This window comes from Zootoca vivipara, chromosome 8, assembly GCF_963506605.1.
Source record: "Zootoca vivipara chromosome 8, rZooViv1.1, whole genome shotgun sequence".
NCBI lineage: Eukaryota > Metazoa > Chordata > Lepidosauria > Squamata > Lacertidae > Zootoca > Zootoca vivipara.
Window position 1 is genome coordinate 38,943,646 of NC_083283.1, and position 16,119 is coordinate 38,959,764.

A 16,119-nucleotide genomic window follows, 5' to 3' on the forward strand; every position below is an offset into this window, starting at 1 on the left:
GTCTCCTCCAGTACCATAATTCAAAAGCATCAATTCTTCGGCGATCAGCCTTCTTTATGGTCCAGCTCTCACTTCCATACATCACTACTGGGAAAACCATAGCTTTAACTATACGGACCTTTGTCAGCAAGGTGATGTCTCTGCTTTTTAAGATGCTGTCTAGGTTTGTCATTGCTTTTCTCCCAAGAAGCAGGCGTCTTTTAATTTCGTAACTGCTGTCACCATCTGCAGTGATCATGGAACCCAAGAAAGTAAAATCTCTCACTGCCTCCATTTCTTCCCCTTCTGTTTGCCAGGAGGTGATGGGACCAGTGGCCATAGTCTTAGTTTTTTTGATGTTGAGCTTCAGACCATATTTTGAGCTCTCCTCTTTCACCCTCATTAAAAGGTTCTTTAATTCCTCCACACTTTCTGCCATCAAAGTTGTGTCATCAGCATATCTGAAGTTGTTGATATTTCTCCCAGCAATCTTAATTCCGGCTTGGGATTCATCCAGTCCAGCCTTTCACATGATGAATTCTGCATATAAGTTAAATAAGCAGGGAGACAACATACAGCCTTGTCGTACTCCTTTCCCAATTTTGAACCAATCAGTTATTCCATATCCAGTTCTAACTGTAGCTTCTTGTCCCACATAGAGATTTCTCAGGAGACAGATGAGGCGATCAAGCACTCCCATTTCTTTAAGAAATGGCAGGCTTATCCTAAAATAAATGGGGAACAATCAACACTCACTTCTTAACAATATACTTTGACTCAAGGCAGTCAAGGCTAGCTTGCATATAATAGAAATGGGCATGTGAAGTGATAACAACGAAAAAAGAATATCTATCTATCTATCTATCTATCTATCTATCTATCTATCTATCTATGATAGAAAATATAAAGAAGGGGCCAAGTTGAGTCTGAAGGGCTTAACCACCTGCTTAGGTCTGTCACAAACTTGCTACAAACAATTGTTTTGTGCCAACACAGCCAGAAACCATCATCAACTATGGTAAGCAAAGGAACTCCTAGTACCCTAGTATCATTACACTAGGAACTCCTGACACTCCTAGTATTATTCCTGCATTGCTGTGGGTTGAACTAGATGACCCTTGGGGTCCCTTACAACTCTTTGATTCTATTCCATCAGTCAATATCAGATCATCTGAAGGTCATGTCTCAACTATGGGAGCAATCTAAACACAAGAGTTACAATCCACTGGATCTCTAGCCAATTCTCAGTGCATCCATGCCATACTGCCATAAGCTGCACATTCCAGCATAACTCACTCACAAAGACAGGGCTCAGGAAGTTTTTTAATGCACAATATGGTGTCAGTTGCCACATACAAGAATCAATGAAAGTAAATCAAACAAATGAAGTCCACCTTTTTGCAGGCCATTCTGTTTGATAAGCCTGGAAGAAATGGGTTGCACAAGGCACATTTCACCAGCTGCTATTGCCAAGCTGTAATGAAGCTTAACAGAGACCCACAACAAACACTAGCTAGCCTCATTAAGTTCTGTTAGGGGAAGTGAAGCTGAAATATTGAAGAAACCAATGAGAATTTAAACAAGTCTAATGAGGATGTCAGTTAACAAACAAGGCAACTGATGGATGGAGAGAAATGCTAGGGAAAATGTCCAAGTTTTACAAAGATGAAAATAGTGCTGAGACAAAGGTCTGCTTTTCACTTTGACAGTAATGATTTTGAGAAGCTAAATTCACCAAAAGGAAGTAATGCTGCCTTTTTTATGTATGTTCAAAGCCCTTAAACAGAAGTTTTCAGCAGATATCTAAAGGAATGCAGTGGTAGTGCTTAATGTCAATAAGCAGGGAGCTCCAAAGTACAGCTGCTGTCACACTAAAGACATGAATCCTTACAAATGCAGAATGGTTATTGTGTGGCGCTTGTTCCACAGATTGGAAGGATCAAATAGGCACAGATGAGGTATGACAATCTCTTAAATAAACTGGTTCCAAACCCTTCAGTATGTATGTATGGGACTTCCAAGCAAGAGTCTAATTAGGGTGTAGGCCAAAAGTCAAAGGTGTACCTCCGCTTCATCCAAACTCCACTCTAACCTTAGAAGCCACACACCTCTACACACACACACACACACACACACACACACACACACACCCCTAGAGACTAGTAAATCTGAACTAAATCCCAGCAGCTAGATATAATGTGACTGGACTGAGTTATCTGTCATACTGAGTTAGCTAAACTGTAGAAGCTCATATAAAACTGCTGTGGCAAGCGGGAGACATAACTGGTTTACCTGGAGTGAGATTTCATAAGCAACAGCTGACTTTATCAGATGCCTAGAGTGAACTAAGAAGGTGAGCGAGAGTACAGTCTTGCACAAGGAGATACAGTACACCAAGGCTAATATAGCAAGAATACAAAAGGCATCTGATTATGACGAAATGAATGTGATGTACAACCTAGACATTTACTTGGACATGAAACAGGAGGCAGTGGGGAGAAAGCATAGCCATAGTTAGTTACCGGTAGTTATAAATGAGACACACTGAGAAATTTATAAAAATCAGATTCTAAACCGAAAGTGATGTTCTTTTACTAAACAGATGCTAAGGAAAAAGGAAGTTAGCATGCAATCACATAGCATCATAAAGCTTATTACATTTTAATAGAAAGACTTGTTATTACTATGGTTTATGGAAATAATAATTGCTCCTAAAAGTTTACCAGATCTACTATCACACAAGCAGGGGATTTTCCATAAAGAAAACTACACTTTAATATCAGCACTTTGCCCTTTTTATATCCTAATAAAACAATAAGGTAGAGTGTATTTTCTATTTTTTATCACCTTCTCTCTTTAATTTCCCAGCTACATTACAAATAACTTCGATTAAATGTCTTTTCCCTTAAAGCAAAATGTTTAGCAACATTTCATAGAGGTGAAGACAAACAACTGCTGTTTTAGAAACCCTATCATAGACATGCTATCAACACCTGGATTGCTAATTGACTTACACTCTCTGATGTTTGTCTTTCAAATAAAATGACATGTTACATTTCTCCTGCTGTAAAAGATGGAAAGTGAAGTCTAGGTGTTCCCATGAGGCAAGACACAGCAATAACAGCAAGAACCTTTATTGAACTACATAATTGGGAAACAGGGGCAAAGCAACTGCTTATATACATTCCTGAAAGCCTGGGCCACTCCCAATGCCTAAACTTCCAAGCTGCGAATCACGACTCGGAGTTCAAGGGCCAATGGCAGAGGCACAAATCCTGAAATGTTCTGTGTTTGGACATCATGTATAGAATCAGAACACAGGAGCTCAGAATCCTTAGTCCAGACTCAATACTCTGCTGATCACACTGGTCAAAGTGTGATGTAGTATGAACAACAAATGGTGGGCCCAAGTCTAATAGGTTATGGGCCAACTTACTTCTACAAGTCTAACATGGTACATGATGCACTAGCAGTTTGAGGGGACAATTTTTGTGAGGAGCATGAGAGAAGGCCTTAATCTTGCTCTTCTTTTTCAAATTGAGCACAATAGTTGCTTACACATACACAATTAACATCAAATTCCATTTAGCCCTACGAGATTTGTTGTGGCACAAGCTTTCACTGACTAGAGCCCACTTATAACACAATAAACCTGTTAGTCTTGAAGGCACCACTGGACTCTTTTTGTATCTCTTCGGTGTAACAGACTAACATTCTACCCCTATGGCATCTGTCAACTTGAAACTTGCTCTTCCTTTCTGAATCTTCACTGATTCAGTAGAAGAATTGCCTCAAACGATGTTGTCAAGTTGCAGTATATTATAAGCAGCTACACAGAACACAGATTTATAAAAAAACTAAACATTTCTCTTCACCTTGCCTTTAATCTAACTTTTCACTTAGAAATCATTACACATAAAGGAGAACTGCAACGCCAATCTATGACTCCACAATGCATTCCCATTACGTTTTCCCTCAGCTTCCTTGAAATACATTCTGTCATTGTTATACTTTCCTTAAGAGGAACAGTAACAATATAGATAATATCTGAAAGCCCTTAAACATCTTTTGTATACATTACAAACCTGTTCACATGAAATTCTTCTAGATTCAGGTTTCAGGTTACATTAAAATATATATACTTCATTGTCGTCACTGCATCTATACAGACTTGTCCAACGAAACTGCTCTAAATAGTGAGAGGGCTTTTACATCAGGGACCTCTTAGGAGTGGAGAGACAGTTGAGATGAAGTTGGGCTTTGCCTCTACCATGGCATCAAGGTCCAAGCCAAGGCAAAGATCTTTGCCCTAAATTGCTCTGCACAATTTCCACAGTAGAAATATTTGAAGGATGTATTTCTTACAAAATGAAGACACATAAATACGTTTCTGATTAACAGATATGCTGCAATCTAACTGGTGGGGTTGAGAGGATAAAAACCTGGATTTTTCTTTACCCACCCTTTTTACCTCTGCTGTCTCAGGCCCTCAAGTCTGACTTGAAAAGGCTCCATAGATAATATACCTAAAGTAGACTGGAAATGAGCAACAGTGGAGAACTGGCTGTTCCCACTCTTCAAGTAGATAAGAATATGTCCAAGAGAATTGCCTCCTACTTTTAGCAGAAGCCTGTGATCTAAATATGTCAAGAAACTGCTATAGAACTGAAATGCCACTTACTATGGACACATAGAATTTTAAAGAGCTGTGTTTTGTAACTTCTCAGACAAAGCAAGAAAATTTCCCATTGCAAGTGGAGGAACTCTACACTACTTTGCTGCTATCCTGTCCACCTGCTCCCCTGTCACCTTGCATGTTCTCACCCTGAGGAAGCCCCCAACCACAGCTCAGCAGGAGATATGTTGGTGCAACTTTCTCATCCTGGCTCAACTGGGGCTATTTCAGGTGATTACTACAGGGTTTAACTAACAGCCTTGTTATCAAATCTAATCCTTTTAAGGTTTTTACTTGGTTAGCCTGTACAGTTTTACAGTGCTTGAACCAGCTGGGAATTGGTTTTTTTTCCCTTAGGAAAACCTAGTATTAATATTTGTAGATTTGACTTCCTACAGTCAACATTATTCCTTTGCCTCTCTCTCAGTGGCCTGCCCTCAATATTCCATGCTGGGTGTCCTTGCTTCTCATTTTGCTAATGTAATCAAATGTGTGTGTTTGTGGATTATGAAGACTCCTACGGTATCCCCATCCTTATTACCTGCTAGTCATACTGGAAATTAAGAATAAGCAGCAACAGCTTTTCCCCCTTTTGTGAGGCAGCAGTACAAGTGCTTAAGTCCAACCTCTTGAAAGACAGGTTATTGGCTCTTTCTCAGTACAAAGAAACCTTCAGGCTACTGGTGAGATTAGAGCTCTAACATTATGTTAAGACTTGCTCCTGCTTGTCAGAATTTCATGCGCTGCTGCTGCTGCTACTAAGCATGCATGCAGAAATTTGGTAAACATCTTAAAATAAGAGACAAATGTCCTCCTCAATCTGCTACTAGTTAAAGGGATATTTATTAGTAACATCAGATGAAGGAAACCAAAAGGAAAGGTATGACTTGTCTCACTGCCCTGAACAAAACTAAGGATTCAATCCTAACCTGGGAGTAAGCACCACTGAATTCAGTAGAACTTACTTTGGAGTAGATATGGTTAAGATCGGTTTGCAGATTATCCAGACAGGCGATGCCACTGTGCTAAGCAGGAGAAACAGACATAAGAAGAGAGAAAATAGTGTTTGAGGGACCAATGTGGTAAAAACTGAGTAAATAAAATATATTGAGAGTGGTTTGTACCACTGGCAAAGTGCTTACAATAGAGTATGATAGGATAAAGGAATTTGGCTGCTGAAGTATCACACAGCCTGTATGGCAGTTCATATTGTTACACACCACCCCAAACTCTGAGTGGTGAGAGACTTCAGGGGTTCCAAATGCTTACCCACGGTTTGGTTTCCTTGGAATGAGGATCAGCTGAGACTGTGGTGTCTTTAGGTTTTATTTACACATATATACAACCTGAACACAAGACAGGCTGCGGTGACAGTGATGGCAAGCTGATTTTACTGATTTTAATCTCTCAGTACGTCTGCTTCTTCATGTGGATGTGGCATATGTTAAATTTGCTCTCTGATCTTTGACCACAATAAAGATTGATTGATACAACCTGAGCATAGAATGGAGGGACAGACACCAATAGCACCCCAATAGATCTTACTTTCCCATTTGGTTTTTATGTGAGCCCCAATATCTAGCAAGGAGTAAATATGTATTTGTGCCTCCAGCTTCCAACCTGCATCCTGTCACACACAACATTGTCTATTGATCTCCTACATAGCAGCTAGGTGAGTGGGGTGGGAGAAAGGCCCATCCATTTGTTCTATTACAGAGCAACTTATTTGGTTATACTAAATCATGATACTTAACTAGCCAGCCAAATCCATTACCTGGACAATGGAACTGGTTTGACCAGCTTCCCTTCATACATTTTACCCTCACAGATACAGGTTCCCCAGTTTGGAAGGGCAACCAGGGTTTTATCCAGACTGACCCTCCAAACTCATAACACTATGTTCTCATGGGGGAGCCCTGTGGATGGAGCCACAAAGAAGTGTAGGCCAGAACAAGGACACTGAATCAGTTGTTTCTTACAGTGATTTCTCTTAATGCAATCAATGGATCATTTTTTTTTCAATTGCGCCACTCATGCAATTCATTGCCAGAAACCAATATATGCCAATACATTTTATTTTATTATTAATTTAGATTTGGAATATCCATATACCACATTAACAACAAAATCACTGTAGTTTGCAAAGTAAAATTGGGCAACAATTAAAACTTCCTAAATTCTAAAAGGTTTTATTTCAGTTTTATCTGCACTCTTCCTAGAAGAGGACATACCTTGAAATCTTGTAGGGTTCTTCAGAAAGATGGGAGCAGTATCTCCTGGCTCTTGGAACTCTTGGTGGAAAAGGCTCTTTGAGGACTTCACTTGTGATATAAAATATTCTCCCGCAAGCCTCATTGGTGTTGTTGATTCACTTCATCCTCAACAGACACAGGGGTATACCATAGGAAACCGGGGCCTTTTCTCCTTTATTCAGGCATGGGATTGTTTAATTCATCCCTTTTCAGCTAAAACAGCTCTGAAAGCAACCTGCAAAGAAGAAAACACACCATTCTTACCGTTACATGTCTTACCATTAGGGATGAGAACCTATACCTTATTTTATACATTTATTCTGTGGGTTTGCTCAGCTGTTTTCCAACCCTCCTGAGTTCTTCTTTAACAGATTTGCTAAATTTAATTCCAGAATTAGAGCACCTTTCTCCCCTATGGCATACTGATATGTAATCATACATTGATTAAAAAAACCAAAAGCAATCTCAATGTGATTGTACAGTATGTGTAATTGCATCTAGACAGCTTTCATGCTGTTTTACTGATATGTGCGCATGTCGTTCTGTATATTGGTAACCAACCCTCTCCACCCAGTTTTGATACAGCTATAAGTAGTAACAGAAAGGTTGCTTATTTTTACTCTTTCAATGATGCACACAAGTGGTTTATTATTAGTAAAACACTATATATATATATATATATATATATATATATATATATATATATATATGTTTTTACTAATATATATATTTGGAGTATAATATTTGGAGTGTTTTAGTAATAATAAACCACTTGTGTGCATTGTTGAAATAGTAAAAATAAGCAACCTTTCTGTTACTACTTATAGCTGTATAAGTACACACACACACAAATTTCCATTCAACTAATTATTGCATGTAAATGTGCATAAATTCTATGTCCGTTTTGGTGACCCATTTCTTTCTTTTTTCTTTGACAATGCATAAGTGGTTATCCTATCCAGTCTTCATTTCACACTTTTGTGGATGTTCATAATTAGAGTAGGCAAGTAGATTTCTATTCAGGTGTGCAAGGATCATGTAGTGTTAGTGTTAATGATCAAAAGTATGAAACAAGGACGTGGCAGCCATTCTGTACTAATTATAACCTTCTGTTAAAGTGTGGCTTCAGTTTTTTTTTTTTTTGAAAAAAAATGGCAGCAGTAAATACATAAATGAAACCCATGATTATTTTTCTGCTACACATATAGAGAGAGCAAAAGCTTTGCATGCTTAACTTAGCATGTCTGCATGCTTATAAGGCTGCTGTTAAAGACATGGCAGCCAGCAAGGCCAGAAAAGAGGACATACCGTGTTTCTCATATTATAAGACATGTCTTATATTTATTTTTTCCTCAAAAAAACACACTATGGCTTATTTTCAGGGGATGTCTTATATTTTTCCTCCTCCTCCTCCTGCCATGGTCGGTATTACTGCTGTGCCTATCACTATGTCTTATTTTCGGGGTATGGCTTATATTCCTTGAATGCTTAAAAATCCTGCTATGGCTTATTTTATGGGTATGTCTTAAAATATGAGAAACAGGGTACTAACCACCATGAGCATGTCCCACTTCTGACAGGAGAGCTTGGGAAGCTTGCTCTTAAACGCATGGACCAGAGGAGTGGAAAACACGGTAGGAAAAAAGTGAAAATAAGAGGAAGCCACCCCAGTACTCTTCGGTTTTAGGAGTAAGGTAAGAATGAAAACACTTATTATTTGAAAGCAGAAAATAAATCCCTTTCTTTGTGATTCAAAACTAAACCTTCCCTACGGGTGGAATCGGATACGTCGCCCTATTTTTCACAGCCAGCTGCTCGCTCCTCTTACACTCAGTAACGCTGCACAGCCTGACAGACCGGCCGAAAAAAAACAATGCCTCCAGAGCTGGAGCTGCGATTGGTCGCCCAGCCCTTGACTGCAGCGGCGGCAGTGGCAGCTCGACGTGGTTCTCTCGCCGCTCCATTGGCCGCCGAGTTGCGAGGCGGAGCCTCCGCTCGTTCTGCGTCGGAGACCAAACAAACCCGGCGCCCAGTCGGAAGAAAAAGGAGGCGGGGCTCGCAGGCTCTCGGCTGTAAATGCGATCACGTGACGCCACTGTTTACATCCTCTCAGCTGTTTGGCTCTTTTTCGCCTTCTCTTTCGCTCCCCGCCCCCCTCCTCCTCTCGCAGCAACACAAACAGTCGGGACCCGCGGCGGCGGCGGCGTGTGAAGGGGGCGGAGAGTGGCTGACCCTGAAGAGCGCCTGCCCTCGCCCACCCTTCGCCCTTCTCAACCACCCTGTTGGCCGCACGGTCTGAAAACAAGTTCCCTTCCCCCCCCCCCCCGCCCCCTGAGAAATGGGCGCCTGAGGGCTTTCCTTCTCCGGCCCCGCTTCCCTCACACTCACGCCAAAGCTTCCCTCTCCCTTTCCCCCTTCGGGATCCAGAGGACACTGCGGAAGGGTGAGTGTCTGGTGGTGGACGCACGGGGCTGGGGGGGGGGGGTGAGAGGGGCAGTTGCTGGGGAAGAAGAGGAACGGCGGTGGCCGCCGAGGCGCTTATGGCGTCGCCGACATCGGGGCTGGAGCCCAACGTCCCGGCTAGTGATGCTGCACCCGCATTTCCTCCCCCGCCCCGCCCCCCGTCCGGCACGAAGGCCGTTGAGAAGTCCAGCGGCGCGAGACCAACTGTCCGCGCATCACTCGCCTGCTTCCCCCCCCCCCCCCCGCGGAGCGTTCGTTGCGCTGGCACTTCACGACGCGGGAAGGCCCGCGTTGGGGAAAGCGGGTGGGTGAGAGGAGGAGAGCGCGCAAGGGACTTGGAGGCGCTTCCTGCTTTCTCCTTCCCTGCGCAGTTCAAGCAGCACGGCGAGGTTTGTTGGGTTATATATATATATATATATATCGTGAAGCGCAAGTGCTTTCCTTGCTTAATTCGGGATCCTGAGACCGGTCGGGATGTTGGTGCGGGGAGAGAGAGGAACAAATAATGTTCACCGGCAGCTCTCTCCCAACCTTTTTTCCCTCCCCACCTTGGTTCTAGCAATTAAACGAGGCGGGCCTTTCTGCTCTCCGTGCTTTTCCCTCGGAGCCGGGGCTATAAAAGGATAAACAAGTTGGTGGAGTCGCCGCCGACGCTGCCGTCTGTCTGCTCCTCTCCTTGCTCTGCCTTTTTGGCCGCCAGTTGGCTTCGGTTTGAAGAGGTGCCAAAGAGGAAGAAGAGAGCAAATGAGCCGCTCCACAATAAAGAGGCGGAGGGCGCCAGAGTCTCCTCGTCACAAGGTTGATGGGGGGGAGGGGGAGACAGAAACAGCGTCATTTGTGTCCCCTCCATTCCAAAATTGGTCCCTACAAATCATCCCTCCCCTACCCGAGTTAAAAGAAGCCACGTTTGGCCTTAATATCTCTGACGACACGGGCCAGGAAAATAATACGCGTCAATACATTTCTCAGGCTTGGACGTGCCACCAGGCACTCTGTTGTGTTTGTTGCAACAAGCTGGCATGGCTCCTCCTCAGGAACTTGTCATTTTCCTTCTGTTTACACTGAAGGTTCTTCTGCATTGAACCCTGGAGGGGGAGAGGCAAGGGGGCTTGACTGCCGGAGAGGCGCTTGCTGTTTGCTCTCGTTTCTGTTTTGGCTGGAAGGAAGAACGAGGGCGGCCCACAGAGACTTGCCTCTAGCTCCTTGCTCTCACTTGCGGGCTTCCTGCATTTCTGCTTCCTCCTTTGTGTGCACAGTTGCTCAGAAAGTGTCGGTGTCTGGCTCCACGGTAGAGGAAGGAGTCTTTTTTGCACGTTGTTTGTAACGCAGCAAAGCAACACAGGGCCTGGCTTTTGCTATCTCCTGTTTGGTGTGTGTGCCAAAGTAAAGGACCTCTTGTGATGGCTGCTGTTGACCTTGAGGCAAAAGCTAAGAGATGAATATCGAAAGGGAGTCAAGAATCTGTGATTGCAGAATGTGGCCTCCCATTCAATTTGTGATTACTGGCTAGTCTCCTGATCTGACCTAGTTGAGAGCCATTTATATTTGCTCATTGTTGTAGTAGTGATTGGAGAGGGCCAGTTGTATTTGGAAATATGAAATACCATGTATGTTATTTATAAGCAAGATAAAAACAAAACCACTCAGCACTGCTTTTACATTTCATCTAAGAAGAGTAAAACATTGGGTGCAAAACATTTTTTCTGCCTAAATTTATATTTTATTTGAAGCATTTATTTGAAGCCTTAAGGTTCTCATAGTGGCTTACAAAAATAAGTACTGAGAGGTATGCTGCTGTCAGACTTTAAAATATTAAACACACAACAGGTAAATATATTGATTGTGGCAAGGGTGTATAAAGCAAACTCAGGTAGCTAGTTCTTAGTTACAAAGTTCTTTCTAACTGTTAATTCTAGAGAGCTAGGTAGGTGAAAGAAGCTTCCTTTAGTTCTTTCTCTGGTCAGTGAATGGGGTCACAGTGGTTTTTCTCTTGCAGCCTTCCAGTGACTCATGGTTTATTGGTCAGTGGAACATGTGCTGCCTACCAGTTGCAGTCCCTGGGTAAGGGAAATTGAGTTCCCTTTAGCAAATATTGTTAGATTTGGTGCCAAAGTGAAAGACCTAATGTTGCACTTGTCACTGTGGAACAAATTAAACCTGACTTCTTATTTTGCTGAAGGTCTGTTCATTACTGGCAGAAGTGGCCTGATCGTATTCTTTCTTCATATGCCTGTATCAGCTTATGGTAGTTGTTGGTACCTAATGTAAGGTGGACAAAACATACAACAATATTAACAAGCACATGCTTTGTCATGTTCCAGACAGAAGAGGTACATGAAGGGCCTGTGGGAAAACATCCATGAAGAAATCGGGGGGGGGGGGGGAGGGAACATAACAATGATATATATGCTCTTGGCTACCAAAAAGCATTGTTGCCCCCCACCCACCATAACCTCACTTCTGATAACAACCCCACATCATTGATGCATGGAACACTGTGCTGTAGAACTTAGATCATATCAAGTCCACATTGCCTTCTTCCTACCCCAATGCCTAAAGTCACAAGTTAGGGTTGCCATATTTCAGAAAATGAAAATCTGGACACAAAAGTTGTTGAGCTTTGAAATTGCTGAAATGTACATGCAGGGAGGGAGAATATGAATGTGAATTTTAAGTTTCCATTTCAAAATTCATAAACTTCCTGAAATAGCTTGTATACAAGTTATAGTAAGTAAAAACATTGGTTTGCAACCAGTTGAACCATTTGTACAACTTGGGTGCATGATCATAATTTTAGTTTCTTTTTTCTGATATGGTTGGTAGAAGAGAAGTGGATAAGGGACAGTTACCTCAGCTTCTCTGTTGAATTCAGTGAGATAATTTTACATCACCTATCTCAGTCTATCTTGTTGCATAATATTACATTGGCTCCAGGTGCAGGACTGACGTTGGAAATGAGTGTAGAATTTTACCTAAGCTTTTTGTTTGTTCCCTTCCACACTCCAGTTTTGACCACGTTTTCTTCTTGTGCTGGCATTGCCAGCATAGTAGTTGTGTCAGTGTTGTACTACTGCTGGCAAGACAGTAATACTACACTGGTGTGAATACACTATACCAGCATAATGTCCTGCTGGTGCAGTAGAATTTACCGTAATAGTAATTCTATCCTTGCCCAGCAGATATAACTTGATGATAGGATGTCTCTGTTTAGACTTTTGTTTTTTAAAAATGTTGCTTAGTTTGAGGCCTAGTACTACAAGTGCCTTTTTATGCAGTTTTTCAAGGTCTTGATGAGTTTCATTTAAGTTTTCCTCAGTATAGTACTGTATCTGCAAATATTTGAAGGCATTTAGACAAGATTGCCTTTTTTGCAAACAAAAGAAGTGAGGAGAAAAATGTTTCCAATTGTGTTTAAATATATAGCTAGAATAAAAAGTTTCTAATGTCAGGAATGTGGTCTATTATTTTTAGACCTGACCTCACTTGCATTTTCTCATGATGCAGTAATTACAGCTAAACAAACTCGAAGTCATGTCTGAGAATTTGCTAGATTTACATAGTTCACAATCAAATGTCTTAATTCCAACAATAATATATAGAATGCCTTTCATTAAAAAAATTAAGATGGTGCACAACAATTATAAAATACAATAAACACAACACAATACTGAATAATTATAAGAATTATTGGCTCATGTTAAAAAGTCATTGTCACAACAGTAAATGATGATGTCAATAAGCCTTTAGTAATGCCAAAAAATAAAAAAATTGGAAGGCTTTCCAATAATGCATTGGTTCTTAAGGGCTGGCCCAGTTTATGTAAACACATGCATTTTACAATGGGACTATAATAACTGCTTTATTAATTGTGGTTTGTAGTTGCTTTTACAGTAATATAAACTAATGTTTCTCTGACTATGGAACTAAAGCAGAAAAAAATAAATATCAGAAAAAATGCTTAAAATATTGTGTTTATTTTTACTTCCCCTTGTGTGCCACCATGAATGTATACTTAAAAGCTTTGGGAATAATAATTATTACTGTTAAATTTGAATTCCACACTTCATCCAAAGATCCCAGGGCAGTTCACAGCAGAAAAATACAAATGGGAATACAAAATATTGTACACAATAAAGCAAAAATAAACCAACAACCCCCCCCTCCTACAAACACATTTAAAAAGCCATAGAATGTTAATCAATTAGAATGTTATTAGTTCTGCTCCCTCAATTTTTTAAGTTTATAATATAGAGAGTCAGCAATATTTGATTATTCATCCCTGAAGGTTATCTGTACAATAGCAATATTGTTGGGTGGTAAATTATTATTTACAGTATTGCTACATCATGTTTTCAAAAGCTTCTTGAATAACTTCTGAATGGTATTTCTGAGCCTCATACAAAAGCCATATAAATTCTGGGATCAAACTAAATAGTGCAAAGTTGTACTATAACTGCTTACTATTTTAGAGAAGTATGGAACAGTTGTTCAAGTATATTTAGGCTGTTATCCTAACTACCCTTGGCAGTTTTATATTGAATTCTATGTGAGTTCCTTCTGAATGAACGTTAATAGGCTCTGAATGTGTAATCAAAACCTGTATTTGACAAACTGTTACTCTGGATTGTTTTGTTGTTGTTGTTGTTGTTTTAAAAAAACCCTCATTTTCCTCCCCTATCTCTCCACAGCAATTTACAATGCAGTTGTAACTATGCCTACTCAGAAGTATGTCCTATTGAATTCAAAGGAACTCCCAGGTAAACAAGGTTAGGATTTCAGCCTAAATATCTGAGAATCCCAAGGAGTTTCCATTGCAAATTTATCCCATTAAATAGGTGTTTAGTTCACAGACTTGCTCTCATGTAGATCATTTCTATTTCTGTGTGTGTTTCTTCTTTATCTGCAATATATATCAGTCATAAGCAGTGATTCATAAACAGCTGATTTATTTTTTGTTTTGTTTTTACAATCCCACCTCCCACAGAGGCACCAAATGTCTATTTAATTACATTTAACTTTTAAGTCATTTCAGGGTGTGTGTGTTTTTTTTTTTTTAAATGTCTCATTCCACAAATTGTCATGTGTTCTCAAAGGCTGGATCATTTCTATTTCTTGCTCTGCCTGAAGCAAGCAATGGAGGAACTTTAGTTTACTGAAGGTGGGTTTGGAGCAGTATGGATCATAACACATGTATACTTGTCCACCTACCTACATAACCTTTCTCCTGCTGCTACACAGCACAGTACAGTGGTACCTCTACCTACGAATTTAATGCGTTCCAAACACACATTTGTAAGATTGAATCTTTGTTTTAAAGATAATGTTTGTTTCATTGTGTTGCTTTTTTATATTGTATACCACTTAGGATTTTTAAAATATTAAACAGTTTATAAATGCTTTAGAATAATTCACTTTATTATTTTACAGTATTTCTGTGATGATGATACTTGAAGAAAAATACAGCCAAGGAAAGATAGGCCAGAAGGCTTTTTCCTAGAATTACCTTTTTTCTAGGTAAGTGATTCCCATTTTATTTCAGTAAGTGGATTGTTTTAGTACAAAATAGGGCTTTGGTTAAGGAATATTAATTAGAGAATAGTTGAAAGGATACAAAATTGTTAGGATTTGATTGTATTTGAGGTTGCAAACTCTTAAGCCCTGTTCCAGTACTGGTAATGCCAACTTCTTCAGCCTAGGGTTTTAGTTACTAACAAATGTATTTAGGAGCCTGTCCCTACTCTTAGCATTCCTATGTGGAGAAATTGTGTGGGTGGATTCATACGGTACATACATACATACATACATACATACATACATACATACATTCATTCACAATCTCTGCGGGAATATCGTTACCGCCTGGCTCCTAATTTGCCACTCTAGAAGTTCAGAGTGAAGAGGAAGGAGAAGGATTGTGGGATCATGTTCTTGCCCCCTCAGTGCCAAAAGATGTTGCATTCTGTCCAGACTGTTACACTTTTTTATCTTCTTTACCCCCACCTCCAAACAATAGGGGCATCAGTTGTTTAAGCCTCCTTCTTTCACACTCTTTGTTATGGTCAGAGAGATATTAGACCTGTAACAATAGCTATTGGATATGTGCTGATCTTGAGGTGCTGTGCATGATTGCTGCCCCATTTTCAAGGGCCTGACAGGTTCGTTGCAGTTTCAAGGAGATGAGGTATTCTAGGATTTAAAGTTCATCTTTGGCCAGTTTTGTTTTGTAGACACTATGAAAAAGTTAACATTGCCTCATGGTTCTTCCCTGGTAGAATATTCTTTTCTAAGTTCAACATTCATTCATTGTTCATTCACACAATTTACAATTTATTTGTATTACATTGAGAGCATTGATGACTGGTATACATTGAGGACAGCATTGTAGAACCGTAAAAGCAGTTCTCATACATAACTCAACATTAATTCATTCTTCATTCACACAATTTACAATTTATTCGTATTGCATTGAGAGTACTGATGACTGGTATACATTGAGGGCAATAATGTAGAACTGTAAAGACAGTTCTCACACATAACTGCATTAGATTATTTGACATAGAACATACACCACAGTGGATATACCAGTCGTCAATGCTCTCAATGAAATACAAATAAATATACCTAACCTAATACCATACCTAACTGATAGTATTGTGACAAGATGTAGGCACGATGGTACTGTCTGATAACAACAGCAGTCCATCTTCTGTTGAGTGTTGAGCAAAAGTAGACTATTAAACAAGTGGCACT

At 40.4% G+C, this 16,119-nt stretch overlaps 1 protein-coding gene and 1 long non-coding RNA gene across 5 annotated transcripts in view; one reads left to right on the top strand and one right to left on the bottom strand.

The window, feature by feature from the left end:
* Positions 1-868: 868 nt before the first annotated feature.
* Positions 869-10,199, bottom strand: LOC118089928 (uncharacterized). Its single transcript, XR_004693202.2, has 3 exons — positions 9,918-10,199; positions 6,886-7,141; positions 869-5,679 (listed from the first exon to the last, which is right to left on the bottom strand). It is a non-coding gene; the product is annotated as an uncharacterized LOC118089928 (long non-coding RNA).
* PCMTD1 (protein-L-isoaspartate (D-aspartate) O-methyltransferase domain containing 1) overlaps positions 9,022-16,119 on the top strand; it is a 37,122-nt gene continuing 30,024 nt past the window's right edge. The window contains exons 1-3 of one of the 4 annotated variants that reach the window (XM_035125074.2): positions 9,022-9,349; positions 14,058-14,126; positions 14,797-14,883. The gene's annotated coding sequence lies outside the window, so the exon portion shown is untranslated. Of the gene's footprint in view, positions 9,350-9,390; positions 9,759-14,057; positions 14,127-14,796; positions 14,884-16,119 lie in introns of those variants that run through there. The other 3 variants (XM_035125078.2, XM_035125076.2, XM_035125075.2) reach the window with 3 other exon arrangements.